This window comes from Eleutherodactylus coqui, chromosome 5 (genome assembly GCF_035609145.1).
Source record: "Eleutherodactylus coqui strain aEleCoq1 chromosome 5, aEleCoq1.hap1, whole genome shotgun sequence".
Classification (NCBI taxonomy): Eukaryota; Metazoa; Chordata; class Amphibia; order Anura; family Eleutherodactylidae; genus Eleutherodactylus; species Eleutherodactylus coqui.
In genome coordinates, this window is record NC_089841.1 from 175,464,764 (window position 1) to 175,482,310 (window position 17,547).

The 17,547-nt window shown below is 45.6% G+C and overlaps 1 protein-coding gene across 1 annotated transcript in view; it reads left to right on the forward strand.

The window, feature by feature from the left end:
* Positions 1-1,394: 1,394 nt before the first annotated feature.
* Positions 1,395-17,547, forward strand: part of GAL3ST1 (galactose-3-O-sulfotransferase 1) — a 35,685-nt gene continuing 19,532 nt past the window's right edge. The window contains exon 1 of the mRNA XM_066601959.1: positions 1,395-1,574. The gene's annotated coding sequence lies outside the window, so the exon portion shown is untranslated. The remainder of the gene's footprint in view (positions 1,575-17,547) is intronic.

The window sequence follows — 17,547 nt, forward strand, 5'->3', positions numbered from 1 at the left end:
TGTGGCCTCGGCGTATATGCGCCAGGCCCATGCTGTCTGAACAGTCGCACAAACGTTAGATTTGTGCGCCCATTCACATGTTTTTACGGCGCCAACGGGCGCACATAAAAAAGCCTATGCTTGTGGGAAAGAACTCTTAATCTGATGAACCTGCAAAGTCCGTCCCCCATTTTGCCTCGTTCAGTTGTTAGCTCATGTTTAAACTAAACAATTCTAGTTCATGTAAACAATTTCTGGACCGACAATCATTCCATCTAAATGGATCTCTAGGCCTCTTTCGCTCGGGCTAGAAAATCGTGTGATCTTCCGGCGATGCGACAGCGCTACTAAACATATGTTTGTGAAACCCATGTTTTTCAATGGTTTCCTTCCCAGCAGCGATGTTTTCACTGATGCTATGTTGCAAGGGAACAAAAATCGCGGCATGCCCTATCTTTCTGCGATGCGCTATTTTTCATCTCCCATGTTTCCCTATGGAGCTTCTTTGTTTATTGCATCGCATCAAACGATTTTCATGCGATGCGATTTTAACATTAAAAACTCCTATTGACCTTCGCGATAAAAAATCATGCAATTTTATTGCTGTCGCCCGTGTAAAAGAGGCCTCATTCATACATAACCAGGAGGAATAACAGAGAAATAGCTTAAGGCCGCGTTCACACGGGCGCTGTTTTAGCGCTCAAATAGCCGTGCTAAAAAAATCGCATATCGCTCGTGCAAAAATCACATAAACTGGTGATTTCCAGTTATTAAGTCTCGCGCTTAATTAGCTGTGAAATTGGCCATTCACACGATCAGAGGTGCGTGTAATCCAGCTCCCATAGGAGTCTATGGGAACTCCTGCGAGGCTCGCACCAAAGATGGGTCAGGTCCTATCTTTTCTCGCAGCACGGACCTTAGATGTGTGCATTGTAGTCGCGAATACGGTTAAAGACAACCTGGCGTACCCCTTCTGTGAAAACTGGTAATTACTGATATTAATCGGAACGCATAAGTGACCCCACTAATTGGGCGACGCTTGTCGTCTTCTGTCGTAGCTACTAAATCTATTAAACGCTACTTTTCCTAAACCTTGAACCCGCTGCGTATTACCATCTGCTCTGTAGGTGCCACCGCCCGGCTGTACCCTATATAATAGCCGGCACTATTAGTGACACCCACCTGTAAGCCCAGGCCACCCTCCCTGTGACACTGAGACCCCCAGAGACTGCCTTGTGAGACTGCTGTTTGTTCTGTCAGCACATAAGAGAAGCCTTGTTCTCGCTGAGCCCTGAATGGAGACTCTGTGCTGAGGAGGAGAGGGGAGGAGACGGAGAGTTATGAGGGAGGTGGCGGGTTATCAATGATATATCAGCCGGGAGGTAGTGATACAGTATACAGGCGGGGGGATGGCTGCTGCTGGGCTCTAAGGACAGAGGCATGAGCAGCGAGACGGGCTGAGGGAGGACGGAGACGTGTGGGATAATGCCGCGGCTGGGACGGGACAAGCCGGCTCGGGCTGTGTGAGACCTCTGAAGCATGGCGCAGCGCCACGTCTGACCGCAGGACCTCAGCACAACTACAGCCCTCCCGAGGTGAGCGCAGATACTGCATACCCGCGTCCTCTGAGGACGTATATAACATTATACCATCCCTTCTATCTCCATAGACCCCCATGAAGCTGATTAATATCATGCATGTATCTTATTACATGAGGAACTTGTGGTCTCACAGAAGCGTATCTTACTGCATCTTAGGCGCTCTCCATCTTTAACTTACTTTCAGTTGTGCATCTCACACCCTGCAAGAAATGCGGGTGCAAAAAAGTTTGCAGCATGCACTATTACACGCCATGATAGTCTATGGGGATTGGCGCACGCAGCAAGTACCCAATGCCTTGCAAAAACCGCCCGTGTGAGAGAGCCATAAAAGTGGGGATAATCTATTCCGCCGGGGGAATTTCTTGTCTAATTACAGGAAGATTGGGTGAAAATGTGCATTCATTGTATATTTGAAATGGTATAAAACGAGCATTACTAGATATGAGGGGCAAACGCAGGACTGTGAAAGGGGTGTTTCCATCTTGGCGGGCACGCTATTCACGGGCACTGTAAATATTATGTGTAAGGCCCAATGCACACAGGCGGACGTTTGCTGCAGAATCTGGAGTGGGCGTCTGCCTCCGGATTCTGCAGCAATAACCCTCCACAGCATGCAATGCAAAAAAGATTCTTCATGCACATGAGCGGAAAACAACTGTGGTTTCCGTTTGCGGATGAAAAATTGCAGCATGCTCTATTTTCCTGCGATTCTCGCATGGATGGCTTACATTAAAGTCAATGGAAGTCGTCCGATCCGCGGCCTGTCCGCAATTGACATTGCGAACGGGCTGCAGATTCCGTGGGAAAAGCAGGAGTTTCCCCCAAATAATTGTACTGCGCATATCCGACGGCGAGCTTAGTGGACCATCCGCAGTACAGAAAAAGACGCTGACAGGTACGCAGGGTTGCCGGCCATGGGCATGGGTGTAATCCGTTTATCAGGGGCGGAACTTGAAGCCTCTGGGCCCCAATGCAAAACCTGTATCAGGGCCGCCAACTATAATACTTTATTCATAGTACTGGGCTCCCTATATGGAGAAGAGAGGCCTTATGGGCCCCCTAAGGCTCCTGGGCCCGGGTGCAACCGCATCCCCTGCATCCCCTATCGTTACGCCCCTGCTGTGTATGCACGTGTGCATTCGGCCTTAGGTTGGTTTCACATCTGCGTTGGAACCACCGGTCGGAGGTTCTGTTACAGATCCGGCTCAAAATCCCGGAAGAAAAACCAGGCAGCTGAGCAGAAACTGAACGGACCCCATTATAGTCCCTGGGGTCTGTTTGGCGCAGTTCAGTTCTGTTTAGAGCCATTTGGCTTCATGCATTCCCCTTTCCTGCTCCCCAAACGGAGTGGGAAAGCAGAACCCCGAGCGGAGGTGTGAAACCAGCCTTATGCATCAGTATCCATGAGGGACTCTTCACACGGGATGGAATTCATCCGCCTGGACATTTCTGCGTCGCAATGTTATCCGCAGCTGTTAAAATCTACACATCTATACTTCAAAACCACAAAAGCCTCCTGCTTCGGAATTAAGGACGTCTTGCAGGAGATACAATTCCGCAATTAAGTCTGCATAAAAAACGCAAAAAAATTCCGCAAAACGTTACGCAGAATGCCTTCCACAGTTAGAAATGCAACAAAAGCCGTACTAATTACCAAAATCTGCAATTATGTTGCAGCCTGTGGACACTTCCGTCCCGTGTGAGAGGTCCCTAAGCCAAAACCAGAAGTGTAAAATAGAGAAAAACTATAATGGAAACATTTGTATCTCTTCTGTATTTTGGATCCACTTCTTATAAATACTGATGGAAATACTGCTGTGTGAAAGTAGCTTAACAGTTGTTTCCTATAAACTACCCAAACTTCTGTGCCCCCACCCCAGGCTAGAGTAATAGACAGATTTGCCCTGCATAGCTACTTCCCCACACTCAGAACATAACACTTATCCGGGGGACAGATATTGATGTTGGTGGGGGACCGACTTCTGGCATCCACACAATTGAATTTTCCATAAGGCAAAGACCCTGAAGCAAGTGACTGTCTCCAAGGTCAGTCCCAAGAAGTGTTTTCTTTTGTTGAACCTTTTGGCACATCTTTGTGTCAGATCCTGAGTAGGGATGAGCGAGTATACTCGCTAAGGCACTACTCGCTCGAGTAATGTGCCTTAGCCGAGTATCTCCCTGCTCGTCCCTAAAGATTCGGGGGCCGCCGCAGCTGACAGGTGAGTTGCGGCAGGGAGCTAGGCAGAGCGGGCGGGAGAGAGGAAGAGAGAGATCTCCCCTCCGTTCCTCCCTGCTCTCCCCCGCAGCTCCCCGCCCCGCGGCGGCACCCGAATCTTTCGGGACGAGCAGGGAGATACTCGGCTAAGGCACATTTCTCAAGCGAGTAGTGCCTTAGCGAGTATACTCGGTCATCCCTAATCCTGAGCCTACTGGAGGATCTTCTGCTACTCTGGGAGGACGGGTCCACGCTGGATTGTAGAATTTATGTGGACTGAGAATTTCTGTATTGGGTCATTACAATAATCCACTAATTAAAATGAGAAGAAAAGTCAGTATGGTCATAGGAAAATATATTTGGACAGATTTCGGGTACACTCACACAAGCTCCAAAAATCAAACGGAAATACTATGCATTCATTGGTGTATGCACAGGGCAGTCCGAGTAAAAAAGAATCGCAGCATGTCCAATACTTGTCCAATTTTTGGATGAAAATAGTACGTGTCAATGTGTGGTGTTCAGCACATCGGATAGCACGCGGGGCGGGATGTCTGGGTGCCGTCCAACGTTTAATACACCCGTTTTCATCTAACCTTAGTCTGAATATATGTAAAGACTAAGGCTGCTTTCAGACAAGCTTATTTTTGCTCCGCATGGTGCCAAGTGTAAGTGATTGGTTCCCATCAATAAAAGCGATCATTTATTTCCCTACTATAAAAGATTAACCATAATATTAAAAATAAAAATAATTCCCACAGCTCCTCACCTTCCGGGCCAAGCACAGATTTAGCATGGATTCTGGGTAAATTAGATGCCCCTCTCTTATGCCACAGTGTGCCCGCATCATGCACAATGGAGGTTTCTCAAACTCACAAGAAATAATCTTACAGAATGCGCTTAATCGGAAACCGAAGAATGGAATGTCAGTTCAGACGTGATCGCCGTACAAATACCAATCTTCTGTGCCGATAGCTTCCTTACATTTAGATCTGTCCGCTTCCGGAACCATCTGACACCTCTAGTACAGAGGTAGAAGCCAGGATAGTAGAATGGGTGCTCGGTTGTCAGAGACAGGCGGGATACTGAGGAGAAGACATAAATGGTTTATACTGCTTCTAGTTTTTCTTCATACATTCAGGGACCTGTCAGGCGGGTTGAAAGCTACAATGTTCAGTCTGTTGTGCTTCAGGCATGCGCTGTAATGAGTGAAGCGTTGCTAAGCAACACAGCATACACTGCTAAGCTGCATCATACACTGTCCAACAAGGAGCGAGAGAGAGACAGAGAGACAGCGATAGACAGAGTGAAAGCGATAGAGACAGAGAGAAAACAAAAAGAGAAAAACAGAGAGAAAGCGATAGACAGAGGAGAGATAGATAGTGAGACAGAGAGCGAGCAATAGAGAAACGGACAGAAAGAGAGCAATAGAGAAACAGACAGAGAGAGCAATAGAGAGAGAGAACGATAGAGAAACAAAGAGAGAGAGAGAGCGATAGAGAAACAGACAGAGAGAAAGAGCAATAGAGAAACAGAGAGAGAGCGATAAACAGACAGAGAGTGATAGAGAAACAGAGAGAGAGCGATAGAGAAACAGACAGAGAGTGATAGAGAAACAGACAGAGAGAAAGAGCGATAGAGAAACAGACAGAGAGAGCGATTGAGAGACAGAGAGAGCGATAGAGAAACAGACAGAGAGAGAGCGATAGAGAAACAGACAGAGAGAGTGATAGAGAAACAGAGAGAGAGCGATAGAGAAACAAAGAGAGAGAGCGATAGAAAGAGAGCAATAGAGATAGCAATAGAGAGACAGAAAAAAAGAGAGAATGATAGAGAGACAGAGATAGCGATAGAGAGACAGAGAGAGCAATAGACAGAGAGAGATAGAAAGACAAATAGAGAGAGATAGCGATAGAGAGTCAGAGAGAAACAGATGGAGAGAGAGATAGACAGAACGAGAGCGATAGACAGACAGAACGAGAGCGATAGAGAAAGAGAGCTAGAGATAGATAGAGAGGGACAGACAAACAGAGAGAGACAGAAAGAACGAAAGAGACAGACAGGGAGACAGAGGGATACAGAGAGAGACAGACAGACAACGAAAGGGACAGAGGCAGACAATGAAAGAGACAGACAACGAAAGAGACAGACAGAGGCAAACAGAGAGAGAGGCAGACAGAGAGAGACAAACAAACAGAGAGAGACAGACAGAGACACAAACAGAGAGACAGAGAGGCCGCCTGCAGACAGCCGGGTCAGATCCGGCAGCGAGATTTCTTGCCGCGGGACCTGACCCGAGCGCCTGCAGAGAGCAGCGCGTACTCACCCACGCCCCGCAGCTCCAGATCTTTCATGTGTCGGCAGCATGCGCAGACCGCAGTCGGCGGCCGGTGAGTGACGTTTCTGTGCGGGGCTCGCAGAAATAGAACATGCTGCGGTTTGTTTGCCGCGCGAGATTTCGCGCGGCCAAACCGCAGCCATCTGCCTAGGATTGCTTTCGCTAATGCAATCCTATGGCAGCTTCCGCTCGTCTGCAGTTGGCCAGAGAAAGAGACAGACAGATTGAGAGACAGAAAATATATACACAGAGCAGCAGCACCCCAAAATAAATACTGCTGGCACGAGGCCAATCAGTATGCACAAGCTCAGATAGGGACCTGACTCCAAAGCCCCAGGTCACATATACAGAAATGAAGGTGAGCAGCATCACCGAGTGGTTTAAAATCAATGCATCAAGTTTGATGCTCCTTCATTCATTAAGGTTAAAACACGCAACGTTTCAACTCCATAAAGATACCCCATAGATACCGGGGAAGGGACACATTTAAAAAAATACAGATCTTGTTTTGGGCAGTAATGTCTACATCAGTCATCAAATAACATGCACATATTTAGTATCTTTATACTTGGGAGAATTAGGGGATTGTTCTATGTTAATGGTTATACCAATTACGTCAATGTACTAGGGGAAAGTACTGAGGAATTTAAAAAGATAATGGTTTCATTCTGATCTTATATAAGAAAAGCCTGAATGTCCCACGATAAAGAAAAAATACTGCTGGACTATGAAATAAAAATGGTTCAACTTTAGAATGTATTAGTCTAAAATGTTCTAATGACCCTTGGTCCTAAAATGGTTGTTCACCTTTATGCTGTTCTCTCTCAAAGCTAATGATAGATTGTCTTTAAATGACCAATTCATGCGGAACTAATAAACTCTTATGTCTAATTCAGGGTCTGGGGCTGTGCAAAACACAAGAGGATGGCTGAAAAGCTGTTTACTCAACATCTGCAAAGACCCAATTACTATTATTTTAACCTAAGATGGATAGGAGATTGCACATATCACCTGGGTGCCCTAGTGTATCAGGGTGAACTCTTTTAGGGACCTCTCATATAGATTTACATTGTTCTATATAGACCTCTCATATAGATTTACATTGTTCTATATAGACCTCTCATATAGATTTACATTGTTCTATATAGACCTCTCATATAGATTCACATTGTTCTTCTTTGTTCTAGGAAGCAGTGGAACTTGCCGTCACGGAAATCTGCACCAAAATCTACATGTCTAAATGTGAATTTTGATGTGGAGTTGCCAGCAAAATTAAGCCATCTTGTATTCCACATAAATATCTATATCAGCTACACAAGCGTTACAAGACAACAACATTATTATCCGCCCTGCAGATAGAGTGGGATCGATTGATAGTCTGGATCAGGACTTGTACACACTGCAGGTTCAGAATATGTTGAATGATACCTCTATGTATCGGTGCTTAAGGGGAGACCCCACCCCCGGAGTTCAATCTAAACTTCAGGTCCTACTGAGGAGGGACTGAATATGGGTTTTATAATATGGAAACAAAGGGATTTTCTTCTAGTACAATGTCCATCTATTCCCATTTTTCATGCATTACCGCAATTACATAAGCCCCAGTTCCCTTCTCTATTGAGGACCAAAGTTTCCAACATGGAGCCTTTCCTCAAGAGATTATTCATGTGGTTGGATGGTTTTCTGCAACCCATAGTAAAGAAGCTACTTGTATATATGAGGGACTCCTTTGATGTTCTTAACAGTTTGCAGAACATAACATGGCAGCATAATTGTATGTGGGTTACTTCTGATATTTCAGCATTATATACGTCAATACTCCGTGACAGGGCATTATCTGTTCTGACAAATTACTTAAATAACTATACCAGTTGAGTTAGAAGAATATCTTATTTCTGTCACTTCTTTTTTTGTTACAGAATAATTTCTTATTCCATATTCTTATGGACTCTTTTTTTCTCGCCCTCTCTGGTCAATCTGTATGTTGCAGTGTTAGAGGGGGTTCTTCATATATGTGGATGGTGCTGTCTATGTGAGGGACATTGTCTGGTACGCCAGATACACAGACAACCTCATTTATTTGGGGGGAATTGTCTGTCTGCTATGCCGGATTTCATCTCCCACAATGTGATTGTTCTCAGCAAGAGAAGCCAAGTGATCTTGTAGAGATGATACCTTTTTAGGTTGCCTGTCCACGGGTGTTGCGGTATCCCACGGCGAATCTCCGCCATGGGAGCCGCCACCCGGGAGCAGGAGCCGACAAACAGATCTTCGCTGTCAGCCTATCTGACAGGCTGACCACAGAGAATCTCAGCAATTCGCAGCATGCTGCGAATTGCCAGCCTCCAGTGGAGAATCGTAATGATTCTTGGCTCGTGGACAGGGGCCGGTGGTTTCCATAGCAACGCTATGGAAAGCTTCAGACAGCATGATTCGCCTGCAATTTACCGCTGGTGGAATCACGCCCATGGACAGGGGGCCTTAACGGCTAACAAAATTACATGATGTTGTTAGTGCAAACAACATTTGCTATACAATATGCTTTTAGGGGCCAAATTCTTAGAGGATAAGCTGAGCTCAGGAGATTAACATCAAACCACACAACTAGGGATGTGATCCAAAGTAATCTGTTTATTGATTGACAGGCAACAGGTTTTATAGGGGGATATACTTCAATTACAATTATTCATATCTATTATAATTAATTTATTACCATTGGTCAAAGAAACATAAACAAAATATGAATATGCAAGATAAGGAATTTAACATCTAAAATGCCAGGCAAACGCAATGCGGGTGCAGAAACAATCATATGTGATTAACTTCTTAGAATTCAAAAGTACAGTAAATCTAAACAATAAATTGTTTACATAGAATGTTTGGGAACATATCTGAGCAGCTAGGAACATGTCAGTTTGACCCTCCGGCCAGTTTAAATTCCACATAGCTATCTTCTTGTAGCTCTGGAATTACTCAAGGCTTTTTGAGTAACTATTTAATATCAATAAGTTGTCAAGAAAGAGGACAAATGAATATAATGAAAAAAGGCATACAAGATAGCTAGGGTGAAGGAAAATGGCTACGCATAAGATGGAGTCTCTATTTCACTAACCATGTTATAGTGAGCTTTCGAACCTACACAGGTTCTTCCTCAGGCTTATGTCCATAAGCCTGAGGAAGAACCTTGCATAGGTTTGAAAGCTCGCAGTAGAATTATCATGTATGTTTGTTAGCCATTAAAAGGTATCATATCTACAAGATTACTTGTTTTCTCTTGCTGGGAGCAATCACATTTTGCTCTACTGGCTAACACAGTGCCAAACGTTTTTCATTTCATCTCCCACATGAACAGCAATGATATGAATCTCCATTCTACATATAATATGTCAGCAGAAGATAACGCTTTTCCTGATTTGTTACTTACGGGCAATGTTCAATCAGGTACAATTTCAACCAAGTTATACAGAAAACTGGTTACCGGGAATTCTTTTGTTACATGCGGAAAGTAGTCACCTGGCTTGTGTTCTAAAGAACCTGCCTGTGGGGGAGTTTACACGTACTAAGCATTTGTGTAGTGAAAATTACAGTAAGGGTCAATTACAGTCATCCAGAAGAAAGAAGAATTGGTCACATGGGTGGGCCATGTTCACAACACAATATTCCACAAAGTAGTCTCTATAATTAAGAAATATTTCCCAATCCTGCACATCGGAATAATTTACATTATTTCGTTACCTATATGACGTTCCCTTTCTGTAGGGGCAGCATGTATCCTCATCCTCAATATTCTGCTGTATATTCTAAAGTATAAATTGTAGAGTCTTGAGGAGACTGCGCCAATTATGTGATGTATTGTTTTGGTTTTTCTAAAGGCAGATGGGGCTTATTTTAGGGCTCAAACAGTAGGATTTCCTACTGTTAATGTTGCATTGCACCACGCGAAGAAAGTATTTTCGTGCGATGCAACACATAGGAAGGGTCCGTAGGTAACATGGGCTACATCCGAATATCAGAACAGTTTCATGGGAAATCTTTTTTTGTTAGTGTGTTCACCTCTGCTTTTGGGTTCTTGTTTTCCTTCTCCATCATGACAGCAGAAAAACTAAATCCCTGCAGAAAAATGATCCATTCTATGGTGAAACCAAACGGCAAAAGACAGACAACATTGACTATCCGTCCACCTTCTGTTGTGCCCTCTGGCGTTTTTCCAGATGAAATAGCACAGTATGGACGCTAGTAGGTCATATAAACTTAATCAAAATGAGGTTATTACCCACATTTCTATATATATTCCAGAATACACCTATTTTTATCCCTAAAAAGTTCTTTACGGCTCTCTGAAAGATACTCCTCCGTATACTGTGGTGAGGATCCACCCCGAGAATTAAACTAGAAACTCTCTGTCTGCCCGTGGAGGGAGGGGGACTAGCCCTCCCCTACTTTCACTACTACTACCTGGCTATTTAGCTGGTATGTGCGGGGTGGTGGCTGTCTTCTACTAATTATAACCTAGTGGTGGGGTTTGAGCGCAGAATAGGAAGTCCTGAACAAAGTTTGAGAGGATTATTGCTGGGGGGCCCTACTTCATGCATAACTACCTTACCTATACCTATATGGGTGACCCTTAAAGGGGTTGTCTCGCGCCGAAACGGGTTTTTTTTTTTTTCAATAGGCCCCCCCGTTCGGCGCGAGACAAACCCAAGGGATGGGTTAAAAAAAAAAAATATATATTACTTACCCGAATCCCCGCTCTGCGACGACTTCTTTCTTCCTTCTCCAAGATGGCCGCCGGGATCTTCACCCACGATGCACCGCGGGTCTTCTCCCATGGTGCACTGTGGGCTCTGTGCGGTCCATTGCCGATTCCAGCCTCCTGATTGGCTGGAATCGGCACATGTGATGGGGCGGAGCTACGATGACGACGCGGGACCAGCTCTCCGGCACGAGCGGCCCCATTCACCAGGCAGAAGACCGGACTGCGCAAGCGCGTCTAAAAACGCCAGAAGACAGCGAATTTAGACGGATCCATGGCGACGGGGACGCTAGCAACGGAGCAGGTAAGTGAATAACTTCTGTATGGCTCATAATTAATGCACGATGTATATTACAAAGTGCATTAACCCCTTGAGTGGCAGGTTTCCTATCACCCTGTCGTGCCCACCAGGGCAGGTTTTTTAAAATGGTCTAATCATTGAATTTCAACTAGTTTTGCAGTTGCGTCTCAAGAGCCATAACTTTTTCATTTTTCCATTGACATGGCCATATGAGGGCTTGTTTTTTGCGGGACAAGTTGTGATTTTTTAAACAGGGGGGAGGAAAAAAATAAATGGGGAAAAAAGAAAAAAAGGGGCCATGTCATTAAGGGGTTAAATAATGTATTAACTTCCTTCTCTGGGTCATTACGACGCACACGGATACCACATGTGTGATTGTATTTTTGATTTTTTACAAAGTAAAGGGAGACAAGTGTTTTTTTTTATTTTTTTAATAATTTTTGTACTTTTTTTTTTAATTTTTATTATTTTTTTATTTTTTTTTGTCCCTATAGGGGACTTCCACAGGGACCCATCAGGACCCCTGATAACATTCCGGGGGTCCGATGGTGACAGCCCTTTACATGCTGCAGTGACAACCCTTTACATGCTGCAGTCACATAGACTGCAGCATGTAAAGGGTTAACACAGCAGAGATCGGAGGTTTTCTCTGATCTCTGCTGTAAGAGCTAGTACCTAGCTGTCCTCTGACAGCTAACAACCAGCTCTCCCTGCCACAGAGACCAAGCAAGCCGATGGTCTCTATGGCAACTTGTAAACAAAGCAGGACATTGCCGACATGTCGGCAATATCTTCTGCTGGTTTTTCAAAGCCCTTGCACTGCTCTGTGTGGGTCTGTGCAGGCAGAGCACAGTGTCACAGCTTGTAGCATTGTGCTCTGCAGCTCCCATAGTGATACATAGCCCGGAAATCTTCCGGGCTATGTTGCTATGAGCAGTGGAGCTCGTCCCCGGAAATTTTCCGGGCGTGCCACTCAAGGGGTTAATATGGCCATACAGAAGTGTATGACCCCACTTGCTGCCGCGAGACAACCCCTTTAAGGTTTGGAGTATAGCCTCCACTTGATACAGGACAAGGCAGCAAAATGGTCCCCTTATACTCCCTTGTGGAAAAATCCTAACTTCCCGCTTTTGCAAGAAATACCTGACATTATCTTCTGGAGACGTCATACCTACCCTCTCGGATGTGGTTGAGAATGGTATTCTAAGTACCTTCTCACAGGTACAGATGCGATTGGGCCTTCCTAATAACTCCCTTTTTAGATATTTCCAACTCGGTCATGCACTCGGAGCCCAATTTAGAGGTCTGAACATACCCCTCGCACTGACCCGACCAAAGGAGCTAGCACAGATGGCCAACATTCTGAAGCTGCTCTTCTGTTTTTATAGACAACTGAAAAGGGGTCTTGCCGTGCTAAGGGTTGGGCTCTTGAAAAGTGGAACTTGGACATACTGGACCTAGACTCAGACGTCCGGGATAGCCTTTTGTCCAGCTCAGGGCCGCCCTTAATCAGTGCAAGAGACGGGTTGATCCAAGTTGAGTTCCTACATAGAATCTACCATACTCCCACCTGTTTGTGTACCATGGGCCTAATCCCCAATGTATACTGCCCAAGATGCTTGATGAGTGCGGGCACAATCATGCAGAGGGTTTGGGAATGCAATGTTTTACAGACCTATTGGAGAGATGTCCTTGAGTTTATGAAGGCGCACCTAGGGGCCCCGCGTATCCTGCATCCTAAAATTTTTCTCTTTGGCCTTGTGGAGGACATTCTGGTTGATACAGTAACATGCACTTTATATAAATTGCTGTTCTTTTATGCTAAAAAAGTTATATTGCTTAAAGGGGTTGTCCCGCGCCGAAACGTTTTTTTTTTTTTTTCAATAGGCCCCCCGTTCGGCGCGAGACAAACCCAATGCATGTGTTAAAAAAAAAAAGTTTAGTACCCCGCACTGCGGCGACTTCTTCCTTACCTTAGCAAGATGGCCGCCAGGATCTTCACCCACGATGCACCGCGGGTCTTCTCCCATGGTGCACCGTGGGCTCTGTGCGGTCCATTGCCGATTCCAGCCTCCTGATTGGCTGGAATCGGCACACGTGATGGGGCGGAGCTACGAGGACCAGCTCTCCGGCACCAGCGGCCCCATTCACCAGGGAGAAGACCGGACTGCGCAAGCGAGTCTAATCGGGCGATTAGACGCTGAAATTAGACTGCACCATGGAGACGAGGACGCTAGCAACGGAACAGATAAGTGAATAACTTCTGTATGGCTCATAATTAATGCACGATGTATATTACAAAGTGCATTAATATGGCCATACAGAAGTGCATAACCCCACTTGCTTTCGTGGGACAACCCCTTTAACTGGAACCATACGAAAAAACCTACTAGGGCTGCTTGGCAGCGTGAAGTGAATGGGGTCATTCCTCTATAGAAGTTGACATATATGACCCGAAGCTAAGATATGGGCCGGTGGGTTGACTGCCCTAATACTGCATCAGGCGTATCTGACTAGCTTCTTGTCTAAAGGGAAATTTGGAGGTTTTTCTTTTTCTACTCCTCAGGCCTTAGTCAGACGGGCATTTTTTCGGGAGATTTGCGGATCGCATGACGGATGCGCATCCGCAAATCGCGTGACCGGTGCGCGCAAGTCGCCCGCAAATCGCCCGAAAATCTGCTCCTAGCCGCGTTTCATTAGAAACGGGCCGGAGCTGTCCAGCGCATTGCATTCAATGGAGACGGCAATACAGCCGTCTCCATTGAAAGCAATGCGCTGCGGGCGAGCCCGGGATGAATTGTCGGTAAGGGCTTAAATATATAAGCCCTTACCTGCAATTCATCCTAAAATGTGTAAAAATAAAAAAAATTGTATACTCACCTTCTGCCGGCAGCCGGAGCTCCGCACGGCTGTCCTGCAGTGGGTGTGAAGGGGGTGTGAGTCAGACCTGCCCCCTGATTGGCTCAGCGCTGAGCCAATCAGAGGCATGCCTCACTCACACCCATTCATGAATTCATGAATGGATGTGAGTCAGACCTGCCCCTGATTGGCTCAGCGCTGAGAGGCAGCAGTCACTCACCCATTCATGAATTCATGAATGGGTGTGTGAGTGTTTTCAGCCTCTGATTGGTCAGGGCTGTGACCAATCAGAGGCAGATCATTCAGCAGGCGGGGTTTTTAAACCCCCGCCGGCTGAATAGTGCCAAGAAGCAGTTCAGGAGAACTGACAGCGGCCGCGGCTGGACTCCGGCTGCAGCGGAAAGGTGAGTATACAATTTTTTTTTATTTTAACACATTTTAGGATGAATTGGAGGGAAGGGCTTATATATTTAACCCCTTCCCGACAATTCACCCCGCGCACGCCGGCAGCCCATTGCTTTTAATGGAGCGGCTGTATTGCCGCTCCATTGAATTCAATGGGCAAACATCGTTCTTCTCTGCCACAGCTGTTACAGAATATTTGTCTTCTATATGTTCTCAATGGGGTCGGCGCTGCTGCCGCCGGCCCCATTGAGCGCATATACAGAAGAGAACAGGTGCGATCTGCGATTTTTTGTTCTATAATTTATCGGACGAGCGCATAAAAAGCGCTCATGTGTCCGATGCCATTGCAAAGCAATGGTTTTATAAAATCGCCGGACGCATGTGCATGTGCAAATCGCGGCTAAAAACGCCCGTCTGACTAAGGCCTCACTGTGCGCAGGGATACTGAATGCTTGCTGTGATGACGGTCGTGTCGGGGATAAAACCTTTGTTTTTATGTTTTAGTTACTACTATTTCCCAGGTTGGGAATCTTGGGTTCTGTTTTGGGGGGGAAATAAATAAAAGGGTATATGTAATTACAAAGGACTGGAGGAGTACAAGAATTCTGATTACTGAAATTTACAAAACACTGCCCATATCTCTTCCTTTGCATGTTTGTATTACATTGTATGAGAATGCCCAATAAATGTGTCTTTAAAAAAGAAGTAGCACAGCATGGTTTGATATTTTGCTTGGGATTTTGGGACCGATCTGTGCCGGAGGCCCTTACTGGACAGCCTGCAAGGCAGCTGTGAATGGAGCCATATGGAAGCTGGGTATGCAGTTAGATATAAACGCCACAATTGCAAAAGAAGGTTAGAATGTTTGTTTCATCAGGGATAAACATATCTGTTTTTAGGAAAAATGACAAAAATAATGTGTTGCTATACAATCCAGTGTATGTTTTATTGTTGGTCATGCAGTTTTTCTCCTATGTTCAAAGTTATTTAGGGGTCACCTTGTACAGCTCATGTTTCATTCATATTGGGGCATTCAGGTGATCCATTAATATTAATTCCCTGCTCGGATTCCTCTCCGGTGTAGCACATGTTACTAGACGAGCGTTCTGCTCCCTCGGACACGGCATATGAACCAGCTTCATAAAAAATAGTTTCCATCGAACTCCTGTAACTTGACAAATACCGCAGTCTTGTTTATATTTTTATGTAATCCATGACAACTTGCTGATTGTGCTGGAGTAAATGCATTAGTCTGGTTTCGACACCATCAACATAAGATATAAATACTTAGGCTGCATGTCTATAGGTGTGAATCCGCCAGCGATCATGCTATGTGAAGCTTTCCATAGCGTTGCAATGGAAAGCGCAGCTACGGCGTCCATGAGCGGGAAATAATAGCGATTCTCCACGGTGAAACCTGTCAGCGCTCTCCCCTCGTCCCCCACGGCAGAATATTGCTGGCGATATTCCACAACAGCCGTGGAGAGGAGGCCTATGGGGGACATTGTATCATGGGCAGTCTTAACCAAAGTGCATTGGAATAAAATATGCCAAATTTATTAAAGCGCTGACTGTGAACGAATGGGCACAAATGACCACAGACACACTCTAAAATCTTTTGGAAAGTCTTCTCGGAGGAGGCTGTGATCCTCTCAAAAGGTTGCCTAACTCTATATTGACACTCATGGTTTTGGAAAAGTTCATACACTGATGATCAGGTGTCCACTACTTTTGGCCATGTAATTTATCATGAAAACAAACATTGCTTACCACTTGCAGAGGTTGCCTCATAAAGCGTGGTTTCCTAGGTCAGAGCTCTTAGTCAGAGTGCTATAGCGCAAAACACACAAGCATGTGAGGCTAACTTCACATGGGCGATGCCGATTTCGGTCCGTCAATCATAGCCCGATATCGCCCTCACCATGCATGTAAAAGCCCCACGGATGCAAGGCGTTTTAATGTGAAAACAGCCTCACATCAGTTCGGGGATGCAGGGATCCTTCGGCGCGGCTGTCAAAGCTGCGGCAGAGGATCGCGGAGTTCTCCCATTGCTTTCAATGGGGTCAGCGCTACGATGCAAGATTGTGCAGCCAGATAGAACATGCCGCAATTTGTTTCTCGCATAGCATCGCATCACGGTACCATGCAGGAAAAAAAAAATCCCTCATGTCTATGACCCCATTCGCAACGCACAAATCTCGCACAATTTTCTTGGCCGTGTGAAGCCGGCCTTATTCTCATAACATTTACCAATGCTTACAGCTTCTCTATGCAATAAGCTGTAAACTCAGGGAAAGCTGCATCTGGCAAATATAACCACTATTAGGGCTAAGTCACACGGGTGTTTTTTCGCGCGATTTGCAGATGCGCTTGCGATCTGCAGATATATATACCCAATGCTTTGCAATGTGATCGGTCACATGGCCGTTTTTATGCGGATATGCCGATGATTATATGACACAACGATTCATGAATTCATGAATGGGTGAGTGAGAGCTGCCTCTGATTGGCTGAGCGCAGGGACCAATCAGAGGCAGCCCATTCAGCAGGCGGGGATTTTAAATCCCCGCCTGCTGAATACTACAGAAAGTAGTTCAGGAGAACTGCAGGCCGGACGCGGCTGAACTCCGGCTGCAGCAAAGGGGTGAGTATACTTTTTTTTTTTTTTACACAGTTTCAGGATGCATTTCAGGGAAGGGCTTATATTTTAAGCCCTTCCCCGAAAATTCATACAGCGCTTGCCGGCAGCCCAATGCTTTCAATGGAGCCGACTGTACTGCCGGCTCCAATGAATTCAATGGGCGAACATCGTTCTTCTCTGCCACAGTTGTTACAGCTATGGCAGAGGAGAATGATCTTTAGTATATGGTCTCAATGGGGTCAGCGCTGCTGCCACCGGCCCCATTGAGCGCATATATAGAACACCGATTTGCACAGAACGCAGCTAGGCGCGTTCTGCGAATCGTTGTGTCCTATAATTTATCGCACATCCGCATAAAAAACGGACATGTGCCCGCTCCCATTGCGATACATTGGGTATATATATCTGCAGATCGCAAGCGCGTCTGCAAATCGGACCAAAAAACGTCCGTGTGA